A 13,288-nucleotide genomic window follows, 5' to 3' on the forward strand; every position below is an offset into this window, starting at 1 on the left:
AGGATATTAGAATACAGGTAGATGGTGGATGCCCCTACCAACTGGTGACCAAAGTCTTTGTGATTTAGATTTCTTAAGATTTAAAAGAAATAATTTGCTGGCATGTGGCTTCTAGAAGAGGCTGTTTGAGTGTTTGTGAAAAAAAGACACAGAAAGAAGGAGGAGATGCCCAGCTATGATTTTCTTTTCTTTTCAAGTTTCAAGTTTGTAAACTCAGCATCCTTGGTGTGTATGTCTGAGTGAGACCAAAGTGTCAGCATCTCATTATGACTCTCATTTTCTCTGGGTAAAACAGATTTTTCATACGTATTTGACAAATATTTGTGGAACCCTGCATGAAAGAGCCAATGTATCTGAGTCAGGGGCAAAAGGAATGTGATGGGAGCCATTGCAAATTGTCCCATGGCCAAGGACTGTTTCATATAAACTGGCTTTGTTCTTAAGTCAAAACAATGAAGGCAAGAGGGAAATTCAAGAGGAAAGTAGTGAAGATGAATCTTTCTGGCTCATTTCTATGTTAGAGATAGAGGGGAGAAGAAAACTAGATTTTCTTAATGATGGGGAATGCCCACCTGAGCTTCCAATCGCCTGAAAGCTAGTCTTAACTTTTCAGTGCATTGTAGAGGAAGGAACACAGTTTAGCTGATTCAAAGCCAGTGGATTATAATTGTACATTAAATATTTACACTTCTCAATAAGACAGAGGTTTTTTTTTTTAACTCCACATGAAAATTATCTACAGAGTTTTAAGAAAATAAGATGTCCAGGATCCCCCAAGTGATTCAAATCTATTATTCAAAATGTCTTTAGTTGGAAGTGCCAGCAATGCAGCACAAATCAGCCTCAGCCAACAGTTTGGAGTGGGTTGTGCATTGTGATCTAATGCTGCATAACAAATCATCCAATTATCCAAAATATGGCAGCTTTAAAACACAGTGACCTTGTACAGTTACAGCGGATAGGGATTTTAGGAGTGGCTTAGCTGGTGGTTCTGCCTTGGAGTCTCTTACCAACTTGAAATCAAGGCTTCAGTCACCTAAAGGCTTGACTGGTCTTGTAAGACCCATTTCCAAGGTGGTTCGGTTACATGGTTGGCAAGCTGGTGCTGGCCATTGACAGGTGGTCCTACTATTTGCCACATGGGCTTTTGCACAGGGCTGGCTGCTCGAATATTCTCACCATATGTTGGCTGGTTTTCCCTACATCAAGTAATCCAAGAGAGCAAGGCAGAAACAGCTTGATCCAATTTTATGGCTGGGATTAAGGTTTCTTTGAGGAGCAAAAGAGGGATGGTATTCATAGGTCGATCATCTGTTATTACAAAGGCTGAGGGCCCCTATATTGACTGTTAGGAGCGTAGAGCAAACATACCATATGTTCCATTCATTTTCTATAGGATGAAATAATTAAAATGAGTATTGAATGAGGTCACAAGGGTTATGTGTGACTTGCCTCCAGCTATCCTAACAGCATTTTAACTTTTGCAGGGCCCTTTAGATTCTATCACATGATTTTCTGATACCTTATTGATCTTAAAAACAATCTTGGGTTTGTAGGTTGGAGTCAAGAGGGTTGGGATTGAAAGATGGAGCTAATAAGAGTGAACACCCACCAACCACCAGGCATTTGACTGGATGCTTTATGTTCATTCATACTTTTAACCCAATACCATGAGGTTGATATACAAAATTTCAATTTTGAGGGAGGCTGAGCTTCCTTGGGCTCAAAGAAGTTACATGGCATGTCCATGGTCAAGCATCAGAGCTGGAATGAAAGCCTAGGTTTTCCTCTCACTATCACATGTGCTTTCTATTGGGCTGCTTCACTTTTCAGCCTGACCAATCATTGGTGCCACTTTCACCAGGTGCTGCATTCTTGACTTTTCCTCTCAGGCAGCATGGAGCTCCCCAAAAGACAGAGGGACCTATCACTGAAGGCCCACACTTACCATACCCTCGGCATGACTTGCTTTTTGTTTTGTTTTGTTTTGGTTTGGTTTGGTGAACACTTCATTGCAAGTCTGTTGGAAAGAAAAAAAGAAGACAGAAGAAAGTATACTGGATTGGAAAAGAAATTGAGTTCACAATTTACACTGAAATAAATCTAATACTCTGGGAATGCCTCCCTTTGTTTGATTTTTATTAAAAATCTGGCTCTGATGCAGACTACTTCAGTGGCCTCAAGTAACAACTTGGCACCTCATTTACCTTTGTTGTCAAGTGGGGTGATATTTCTTAAGTGTGGCCTAAATTTCATGGATGTGGGACAGGAGGCAATGGAAGACAGGAAGCATTTTGTATTCCTACAGTATGTGTTCGGGAGACATAAATGATCTTCAGGCTGTAAACATCATCTTCTCCTGCGATGACCTCTCAACTTTCTAAATGCTCTTATAATTCACAAATATGCCTAGATGTGATTTGAGTCAAGATTTCCAGTTGCAAGTAAACATTGCTTCTCCATGTTTGTGGTTTCCTAAAATCAGTGGTAGGGGTCCCTAGGGGGCAGAGTCCATTAACATTCAACTCTTGATTTTGGCTCAGGTGATGATCTCGGGGTTATGAGATTAAGCCCTTCATTGGGCTCTGCATTGGGGGGTGGAGCTTGCTTAAGCTTTGCTCTCTCTTCCTCTGCCCCTCCTCCCCCCTCTCTATAAATAAACAAAAGCAATAATCATATCTTTGATTATCTAATATACATGTTGACTCTCCCATCAAATATATCCTCTATTTCCATAGACTAGCTAGGCAATAGGTCCTCAGTGCAGCACTGTCAAAGTGATTACAGGAGGAAACTCCGTTTCTGAGCCCTGTACCACCTCTGCTCCAGTAAGGACCACATCAGAGTAGAGGTCTGAAGGGCCCCACATTTACCTGCTCCACATATCCTGGCGTCCAGAACACTCAGCCAGTCATATCTTCCGTGAAGTCTTATCCCTTCATACCTTCATTTCATGCCTGCTGGCAGACAGTCAATCCTTCCTGTTATGGTAGAGTGTAGTGGTTGAAAGCATGAACTCGGAAGTCAGCTTTGAAACGAGCTTTGCTTCTACTTGTGCAGCAGTGGGCAAATTACTTGACCTCTCTGTGCCTCAATTTTTTCACATGAAAGATATTATCTTCTAATAGAGGTCTGATGTGCTTTAAATGAGAAAATACGGGTAGAGGTTTAAAATGGCACCTGGTATAAGGTAAGCACTCTACAGGTGATAGCTTTTTTTTTTTTTTTTTTTTTAAGATTTTACTTATTTGGGATGCCTGGGTGGCTCAGAGGTTGAGTGTCTGCCCTTGGCTCAGGGCATGACCCAGGGTCCTGGGATTGAGTCCCACATTGGGCTCCCTGTGAGGAGCCTGCTTCTCCCTCTGCCTATGTCTGCGCCTCTTTCTGTGTGTGTCTCTCATGAGTAAATAAATAAAATCTTTAAAAAAAAAAGATTTTACTTATTCATTGTGGAGATACAGCATGTGAGCAGGGGGAGGAGGAGAAGGAGAGGGACAAGCAGACTTCACATTGAGCTCAGAGCCCAACAAGGGGCTGATCTCACAACTCTGAGATTGTGACCTGAGCTGAAACCAAGAGTTGGCACTCAACCAACTGAGCCACCCAGGCAAGGTCACCTGGGTGATAGCTATTTATATTACTGGTTAATTTTTCCTAAAGCTAGGTTACCTCCTAAGAACTTCAAAGAGTCAGGCAAATCAGAGTCCAATAAGTGTCTATATACTGCCTCTTGTGATTAGTATGATTGGACCAGATAGAGAAATCTAAAGATCAGCATAGATCTAAATTAAATAGCTTCAGTGCTGATGTCATCAATCCCTGATGCCTCTGTGCCTTCTTCTACCACACCCCCTATTTGTAAAGCAGGAAGAGGGACAAAAATGGAAAACTAGGATGAGCAAGTCCCACCAGAGTTCCTTCTGTCTTCTGCCCAGAGAGCGATAGCAGCAACTTGCTCATGGAGGTAAGTTCAAGGAGTGTGTTGAACATGGTGTTTTGAATTGTGTAGCTGAAGATCCCAGGCACTTCTCAGCCAGGTGACTATTACATTGACTTCTGTGATATAATAAAGTGAGCACACAATGTTTCAGTGCTAGAAGGCTACTCTGATTGGTTCTTGGATTTTGAACTATGAAGCCCTTTCATAGTATATAAAGTGGGAGGGCAAGAGCCATGGAGGTATGATTGCAGGCTAATTGCAGTGGCAACAGCAAGCCATGGCACAGAATTAATTCTGGGACTAGCATTATAGTACAGCCTAGTATGCTTGTTAAGAGCTTACTGTTGGGTTCCAAACCTGGTTCTAACAAGTGTCAGCCATGTAACTTTGGGGAGTTATTTTACCTCTCAAAATCTCATAATTATGTGGCCACTAATGAGGGTGAAACCTTGTTGGAGAAGGCACTGCCATGGCTTACAAATGGCAGGAAAGTAGCTCTGGTGCCATGCTACAAACTTGCTAGAAATTCATCCTCTAGAACTTTTGGGAACCACCTCCCCCTTTAGGGTACTGTGGAAAAGCTGCTCAGTGGGGAAGCGCCTCCTTGGAGGTACCCTGGTGTGGTTGCCAACCCACAAGAATCAAAAGCAAAATCCTTTTCTTCTGCAATGTCTCTCCAGCACCCTCTATTGACAAAGCCTAACATCGTTCCACTTGGCAAAGGAAAAATATGTAAAGGGCCCAGATTAATTTTTACAGACGAGGCAAAAAGGAAGAATTTGGAGGGATAAAACCAATAACTAGCACAAGCATGATTCTGTAATATCTTTAGGGGCTGATAATACTGATAATTTCAAGCTGATAGTGTCCAAATAACAGCCAGTGTGGCCCCATCTTGGGTCTGCACACTGCTGTTTGTCCTCTGCAGAGGAGTCATTCTGAAAGTCTAGTCCCTGGGTCAGTGTTGTCAGCGTCACATGGGAACTTGTCAGCAACACAAATTCTAGGGCCTTATCGCAGGCTTACTGAGTCAGAAGCTCCGGGGTTGGGGACCAGCGGTCTGTGTTTTAATGAGCTGTCCAAGTGATTCTGGTACCTGCGAAGGTTTGAAAACCACTGGTACAACAGTTAAGTTCTGGGAACTTGGTGTGCACGCTGGGAGGGAAAGTCAATACAAATTTCTTTATCCAAACTTTAGTCTCAAGTTTTAATCTTGAAGAATATGACCTAACTTCTTTGGGATCTGGAAGTTGGCAGGGAGCATCTTATTCTATTTCCGCTTTCTCACGGATGACGTTTCTGGAATCAGATATGCTCAATTTGGTAAGAAAGTCTCTTGCTGATGCTCTCTTATATGCAACTCACACTTGATTAGAGCCCCAAGCCCACTATTGAGATTTCCATCTATTTCTGTGTATATGCAAAAAAGGGAGTGTAATGCTCACTATACTTTTTCCATATCGGTGCATTTCTCCCTAACTCTCCACCCTGGTTGGAGTGTTGGAAACAGCAAGAACCACAAGCCTAAGGTCAGCAAAAAGAGCAGCATGGAGCACATGTTAGCTTTCCACTGCTCCTGAGCAGGCCCGCCTCCTTGACTAGGCTCTAATAGCCCAGAACAGAAAGCTTCAGGTTTCCCTGACTCAGCTCTTGTCTTCCCAGGCTCCTCAATTTGCAATCCTCAAAGGAGAGAGGCCAGATGATGCAGTCTGGCAGACTTTTCTGCCCTTCTTTGCTTCAAAATTAAAAATGTGTGTGTATGTGCATATTTGAGCGCATACACAGTTTGCGGATCTGAGGTATGGGTATTGTGGCCTGGCCCTCGTCCCGCCACTAACTAGCTGCATGGGGTCAGCAGGTCACCAGCTCTGGTTTAATTTCCGTGCTGAAATACAGAATGTTGGACCCGCTGATACTGCTCCAACATTTTATGATTCTGTATACCACCACAAGCATGTCCTGAAAAGGTTAACCTGGGTTTGAATCTCACCCTCTACTGTGACAGTCTGTGCATAGGTCCTTTTTAATTCCCTCCTGTTTGATTAAGTACGATGAAACCTTCCTACAACAAATTCACCTAAAAGGATTGGGGTTACTTATGCACAGAGAGTGAAGACTTCAACAGGTTTGCTCTAATAAGCAATAATTTTTAAAGATGTGGTAATCTTCCAGTTAGTATTTATCTTTCATGGCCCCACAAACTGCATCTTTAAATCTTTAAATCCATAAATAAGTTTCCTTAAAGTATCGCACTTTCCTGATCCTTCAAGCTCAATGATAAAGGGAAAGCACAAGAAAAACTTCAGTAGAATAGTTTTTATTTTGTAAACATTAATGTATTAAATTTGCTATACATCGAAGCAAATAATATACATTTTTATTTGAATTGTATATATGAATTGGATGTTATGACTAGTTGATTTTTTCATTGTGTTAGAGGTATTTTCGCTGAACAAGGTCAATTGGTTACCTCAGTATTACAGCCAATATAGCCCAAGGGACCATTCTCCCCAAGTCTGTGTTGTACTTTATTATGTGAAGTTGCATTTCTGTGACTCTGTTGGTGAGGTAGGATGAGTGCACTTGCTTCTTGTGGTAATAACTTTTTCTGTGCCTCACAAATTGAAACAACAACAACAACAACAGGTTTGCTTCTTTCAATATATAAAGAGCATATGCCTTTTAAAATAGATACAATGTCCCATCAACTGTGTGGGTAAGAGGAGATGCAGTGTGAAAATGCATAGCTAGAAATGAGGCACTGGGAGTCTTCATTTCAAATTTCCAATTTATTTCTCACTGATAGTAGTAAGCAAAAAGATAATTCTTTCCTCTCAAAATGTTTTGACTATTTCTATTTTTAATGTCTGTTAAGCTTTTTTGTCTCCCTTTCAAGGTAAAGAGTCTTTTTCTGACCTATTTTCACATGCTGAAATGGGGAGAAAAGTCAAGTGTAATGATCTTCAATCAGCAGGGACATCTCTCTCTGCTGGGCAGTGGGGGCAGAAAAGAATATTTCAGAAATTCTTGGAAATGATGTTTAAAAAATTATATCTAGACTTCTCTTCTAAAAAACAAAAATCCTGTTTTGAGAATAGTAATTTGGAATTGGAGCAATCCAAGCTTGATAAAATCATGGCCAGGTAAGGTAGGCAGAGTAGAGTTTGAAGTAGGCACTTTGGGTTGCTCACTTGTTCCCTCCTCCTTAAAAGAGGCTTGATTTTGTTCCCGTGGCAACATGCCCAGACAATGAATCATAATTGGTTAAAATCTGTCATGATATCCTCTGTGTCACCTCCCTTGCAGTCGGAAGTGGCCATGTGAGCCAGTTCTGACTCCAGAAACATCTGAAGAAGGTTGCTGGGGACACCATTGGGTGACTTTGGGAGGCATGTGGCTGTGTCTCCCTATGCCTTGATAGATGATGCTATGTCAGGAATCTCAAATGCTTTCCTGTGATCTCCTGGTGATAAGTCCACAAGTCAAGGATGGAAAATCCTGGCTTTTAATGATATCTCTAAAAGATTTTATTTATTTGAGGGGGGAAGGAGGGAGAGAGAGAGAGAATGAATGGGGAGGGGGATGGAGGGAGAAGCAGACTCCCCACTGAGCAGGGAGCCAGACTCACAGAGTTCCATCCCAGGATCCTGGATCACAACCTGAACCAAAGGTTAGACTGAGCCACTCAGGCGTCTCCTTTTTATGATTTTTGAATTGCTGCAAAAGCAGAGGTGCCAGATAAAATACAGGACAAATCTGAATTTCAGAAAAACAACAGCCTTACATATGTAGTATTGAGACTTATTTATGCTAAAGTTATTTATAAGTAACTACAGAGTATCTGAAGTTCAAATTTAACTGTGTCTTCTAATTGTGTTTTGTTTTGTTTTTTCCCTAAATCTGACAACTCTATGTACAAACTTTGGACTGCCTGCTTTGAACTTAAAACAAACAAACAAACAAATAAAAAAACCAGTGAGTTTAAGCTACTACTCCTCAAATGATATATTGGTTGCCTGTGAATTCATTCTTGATGTAATAGGAATTTATCTTTGTACCCAATATTTTTTGTGTGTTCATCACATGCTAGACATGTGCTGATTCTCAGGGGTGTGTGTGTAAATAAGTCACAGTGGCAAGGCCTGCCTTCATGGAGCTTCTATGTAGCTGGAGAGACTGCCACAAAATGAGTGATTCTGCATGTGATAGTATAATTACAATAGTGCTTTGAAGGACAAGTAGGGGAGCCTTGAGAGCATCTCAGAGGGAAGGATGAGAGAAGTCTTCCTTGAGTAGGACCTCAAGGCACTCTGAAGGAGGGGCAGGAAGGGCAGGCTGGTTGGAGGGAAGGGTTGTGGAAGTTCACTCTGAGCATCTGGAATGCGGCAGGAAGGGTCCTGGTAACTCTGAGGAGAGGAGGTCACGGCACTGAACAGCAAAAAGCTGAGTGATGGGCAATGAGAACAGACAGGCACAGAGAAGCTGGTTCAGGGAATGCCTTGGAGGCCATACTAAAGATTTGAGCCTTATTCTATGCTACGGTCAGATATCACATATCTGCATATCATCTTACAAAGAGGAAATAAAGGCTTTCAATAGTTTGAAATAAAGACTTCCATAATTCAATCAAGTCATAATAGCTATCAGGTGGAAGAACCGCCATTTGAGCTTTGTTGTTTTTGCTTTCTGTGTAGTGTGTGTGATCAAAAACTTCCTAATTATCATTGAGTACAAACTAGTTAGAAATACAGAAAAGGGACTCCTGGGTGGCTCAGTGATTGAGCATCTGCCTTTGGCTCAGGGCGTGATCCCGGGATCCTGGGATCGAGTCCCACATCAGGCTCCCTATGGGGAGCCTGCTTCTCCCTTTGCATGTGTCTCTACCTCTCATTAGTAAATCAATAAATAAAATCTTAAAAAAAATACAGAAAAAATGAGGGCTGATAAAATGAATCTGTAAAGACCAGTTAAAGTTATTGTAACAATATGTTTATATTTGTAAAGATTTAAAGGATTGGGAGTAATCCACCTGTTACAAACAAGAGGTTGATCAGTACAGTAGATAATCTTAATTCCAGCATTGAAAGAGGCTTCAAAATATTATATAATTCAGATCTCCTGTCTGTTCTTTTCAGTGAAAGGAACATCATGTAAGTAACCGTAACTGATTTCTGTGACTTTAGACCATTGGTTTGACAGAAAAATAAAACACAGAGAAAATATTCCCTGTTATAACAAAGTATCAACACAAGTAACACAATGATCCACTGGTTTTACATATATGTAAGAAAGAGTAACAAAACACACACACACAAAAAGACACTCTGGTAAGTGACTGCTACTCCTGCCAAAGGCTTTATTTGCAGGAAATAGGCATTGGTATTGGATGGTAATGAATATTATAGAAAATCTAAAAATAGAAAAATATCAGTGTGCATTGAATCTAAGGCAAATGCTTTGTGATATATGAGGGGTGTGTATATATACACACACATCACATACATACACATACCTACATAAACACACATAGACAAGCACAATAGATTACATATATACTGGATTGTGATGTAAATATTATTTTGTACTCTGGGTCCCATTCAGAAAAGTTTGACAATCATTGGTCTAGAGAAATTGACTCATTTGTGAACTATGCTATTTCTCTACTCCGTGGAGGGAAAACAAGTCATTAAGGTAAATTCCTGTCCAGTGGTGTGGATAACTGTTTACTGTTCCACATGTCAGGGAAACCATGTGTGATAACACAAACAAAGGAACCAACAACTGTTATCATACCCAAAGTACATATTGTATCTTGGTTAAGATCCTCAAACATACTCCTTGGAGTTTCCTAATTCATCTGAAGGAAGGACTCAGTGCACTCCATCTTTATGTTGTTACTTGCAACCTTGAAAACAAATACAAGTAGAAATAAATTAATAGAGAATTCCAATTCTCATTTGTTAAATCTTCGCACGTAACAACAGTAAATCTTAATAGAATATTAAGATTACAGGGAATCTGGAGCCAGAAATGCTGCTTTTCCATAGAGAACCAAATAGAGGCCATGTCTCATTCTTTTAATCCTTCAACTAAATTTAAGCCCATCTTAAGATACCAGACATCTAATTTCATTTGCAATTGGTATAACACTTATTGGCTTCAAGGAATGAAACAGTTTGCAAATTAGAAGAATATCACAGAGGGTGGCTGGTTGTTGTAGAATTACTACTACTACAAGGAGTATTATCCTCGATTTAGAAAGAGTATGAGTAATTTGCTCTTTTTCTTAAACCAAGGAAGCCTAGCTGAAAACTTGGTGACTTTGGCTTGAAACTCAATGATAAACCTATTGCATTCATAGTATAGAGTTCATGTCAGAGAAACAAATTTTTTGGTGTAGTATTTAATTTCTGAAGTATATACATACAAATATGATTATATTCTATGACCAAGCAAGTGCTACTTCTGAAAAACTTTAATTCCAGAAGAAGGAAACAAGTCATATGTGCAGATATTTTGACAGCATGTTATTTGCCAATGTGAAAAACTTGTAGCAGTACTAAAAACTCAACAATTGTGAAAAGGATCATTAATCCTATGATAATTTGGGCTACTATATTATATATTAGGTCATTATACTATTACTTTTAATTGAACATTATATTTTAAATTTGATATAGAAAAATACCAAAAGAAAAATTAAATTTATTTTGTAATTTCTTATTTCTTTGATTTGAAAACAAGACATATGACATCTTTCCTCTGCACTGAGATGTCAATGCCAAGTCTTAAAACTCACTTTTAATAAGCAAAGTAGAACTCAGCCCTGATTCCTTTAACTGGAAGAACTGTTTAGTTTGACTCAGTTTCATAATATAATAAACTCTATAAAGTTCCTTTAAATATTAAATACTAATGTAAAAGCAGAAATGAGCATGGTGATGAACCATGTAACCATATAAGACTTATGTGAACAGCAAGAATATTGGATATGTACACATTAAGATGTTAATATTGCTGATTGGTGGGAATTCAAGTGATTATTTTCTCTCTTTTTCATATTAAAAACTTTTTGCATAGTTAATATGCTTTTATAATGAGATGGAAATACACATTTTTTCCCCTTATTCTTTCTACATGTGGGAGCCAATCTCCCATCAAGTCTTGCAGCTTCTATCTAGTATATGTGGCAGAGTCAGGCTCCCTTGAAAACCTAACAAGTATGCCAGAGAGCAAACCCCCACTATGAAAATAACTCTCTCAAAGGAGTTTGGATGTTCTGGTGCTAGACAGCCTTGTCATTGTGAGAATAGGTTATGGTTAAATTTTGCCTCAAACACTGAATTTAACAAGGATTAAATTAAATGTATAACTTTATGTTCTTACTCTCTTGGGTCATTTGTTTCATTAATAATTAAATTCAAACTCTGCTCCATCACTCACTGTTATTATTTTATCACAATTCTGATTTTATTGTATTTAGGAATGGAAGGTTAGTTCAGCAGGCTTATGAGAGGTTATGAGGAGACTGCAGAGTAGTCCGCTGGAACCTCGGAAAGGCCTTTGCTAGCTCAGCCCCCAACGTGGTTAAACCAGGCCATTGCCGAGGATCCCTCCAAGCAGCTTTGCCAGGCACCATGGTTTGCAAGAACTGGGAAAGGTGGTAGGTTACTAAATAACACCGTCATTATTTATGCAACTAGAAAAAAAAAACAATATAGATCTTAAGAGGTAAGAAAAGCTGATCTGCTTTGGATTTTGTCTCATCTTAACATTTGTTTTTTTGTTGTTTGTTGTTTTGTTTTCTACTCAACTTTATCTGATATCTAGAACACAGACAAGATAGACTTAAAAGGTACAGGTCCTTTTAAAGGTCCTTACTAGCCTCTAGGACATAAGCAAGGAAAGAGGAGGGTTGCCACACACATGGACATGTACTTTCTTGTGGGCTTCATTAGCTGAGATCAAGAGTCAGACACTTACTGACTGAGCCACGCAGGCACCACCTTCTTGTGGGCTTTCAGTGTCCCTCACAAACATACCTGTTGTTCTTGGGCCTCGGAACAGATGGCAGAGGCTGGCATTTGGCATGGAATGAAATGCAGTTTGCCTGAGCTACTATTAAGGCCTCCTTTCATCTTTATCAGGAGATGGATCACAAGGGCCAAACTCCAAAGTATGACTTAGTCACTACAAAAATGGACGTAAGCCACTGGCCATTATCAAGAGGATGGAAAGGTACGGGTGTCCAGCTGCTAAAACACCCTCAAGTATCTTGTTAGGGCCAGAAAGGGCGCCAATAACTCTCAGAAGAGTGGCTCTGGCTCAGCTGCTATCAATTTATGAAGGCTGAACTCCTTCCTCCCTTCACCCCACACTCTTTACAGCCCATGTCGGTGCCTGAGCTTCCCTGCCTTTCATCAAAGTAACAGACAGCAGGGATAGGCAGGCATATCTGCCAAGGACTGTAAGTTCCACTTAGGAGAAACTTTAAAATGGTCCTGAAGTTTCTTCAAATGCGTTCATGCCACAGGAAGGGCTGATCCCAAAATGAGGAGTGTGTGGGATCAATAGGCTTGGTTGGGCTTAATCCCCTCATAAGATAGGAATTTACTGAGAACAAAAGAAACCTAATTCTTGTTACGAGATGATGACATCTGACTAGGGGTAGTTGCTTCTTAAAAGCACGTCCTATTCTGCAACTGCAGGAGTGACTCCCACTGTCTCCTGAACAAGATGGTTGTATTTTGCATGTGTTTAACCATGAAAACCCTTTGAGTACAAATAGTTCGAATATTATAGCAGCTGGATCCCCGCCTGCTTTTTCATCCTCCTTATGGTTTCTACTTCATGCTCTGCTTTTCCTTTGTGGAATTTCTCCTGCTAAACAGGAGAGAAATGAGTACACGGTCCAGCCCTAGCCAATCGAGTGTGCCACCTCCCTGGCCAAAGTGTGAGGTTAGCACAAGCCACATGACCCAAGCAGGACCAACAAATCTCCCTGGGGCTTTCTAGCTGAGCTAAAATGCAAAACTGCTTTTACAAAACTGTTTAAAATTCTTTTAGTGAGAATCATATAAAGCTCCTTGGAACCCAATACCCCAGCTTCACCATTTATCAACTCATGGGAAATCTAGAAAAAGGATAAACTGTCTTTTTCTACTGGGGATTTTACACAGAGGAGAATGCTGCTGCCAACACCCAACATATCTGTCAGTGGAGAGAGAGAGTCTGACTTCCAAAGAAACCCAAATACAACGTGGAATTGTGGCAGAGCCTTGAAGGTTATATTTGAGCTCCTTAACCCAGCGAGCCTGAAGCCATAGCTACCCCCTGTGCTTTCTTTCT

General features: G+C 40.3%; 2 long non-coding RNA genes and 1 pseudogene across 2 annotated transcripts; 1 reads left to right on the top strand and 2 right to left on the bottom strand.

The window, feature by feature from the left end:
• Window positions 1-1,625: 1,625 nt before the first annotated feature.
• Window positions 1,626-4,048, bottom strand: LOC119878194. The gene is made up of 3 exons (XR_005386686.1): window positions 3,910-4,048; window positions 2,874-3,140; window positions 1,626-2,020 (listed from the first exon to the last, which is right to left on the bottom strand). It is a non-coding gene; the product is annotated as an uncharacterized LOC119878194 (long non-coding RNA).
• On the top strand, window positions 3,536-5,785 carry LOC119878193. The gene is made up of 3 exons (XR_005386685.1): window positions 3,536-3,964; window positions 5,139-5,263; window positions 5,603-5,785. It is a non-coding gene; the product is annotated as an uncharacterized LOC119878193 (long non-coding RNA).
• Window positions 5,786-11,075: 5,290 nt separating this feature from the next.
• On the bottom strand, window positions 11,076-11,188 carry LOC119878196 (annotated as a pseudogene).
• Window positions 11,189-13,288: the final 2,100 nt, after the last annotated feature.

Source organism: Canis lupus, unplaced genomic scaffold, assembly GCF_011100685.1.
Source record: "Canis lupus familiaris isolate Mischka breed German Shepherd unplaced genomic scaffold, alternate assembly UU_Cfam_GSD_1.0 chrUn_S117H277, whole genome shotgun sequence".
Classification (NCBI taxonomy): Eukaryota; Metazoa; Chordata; class Mammalia; order Carnivora; family Canidae; genus Canis; species Canis lupus.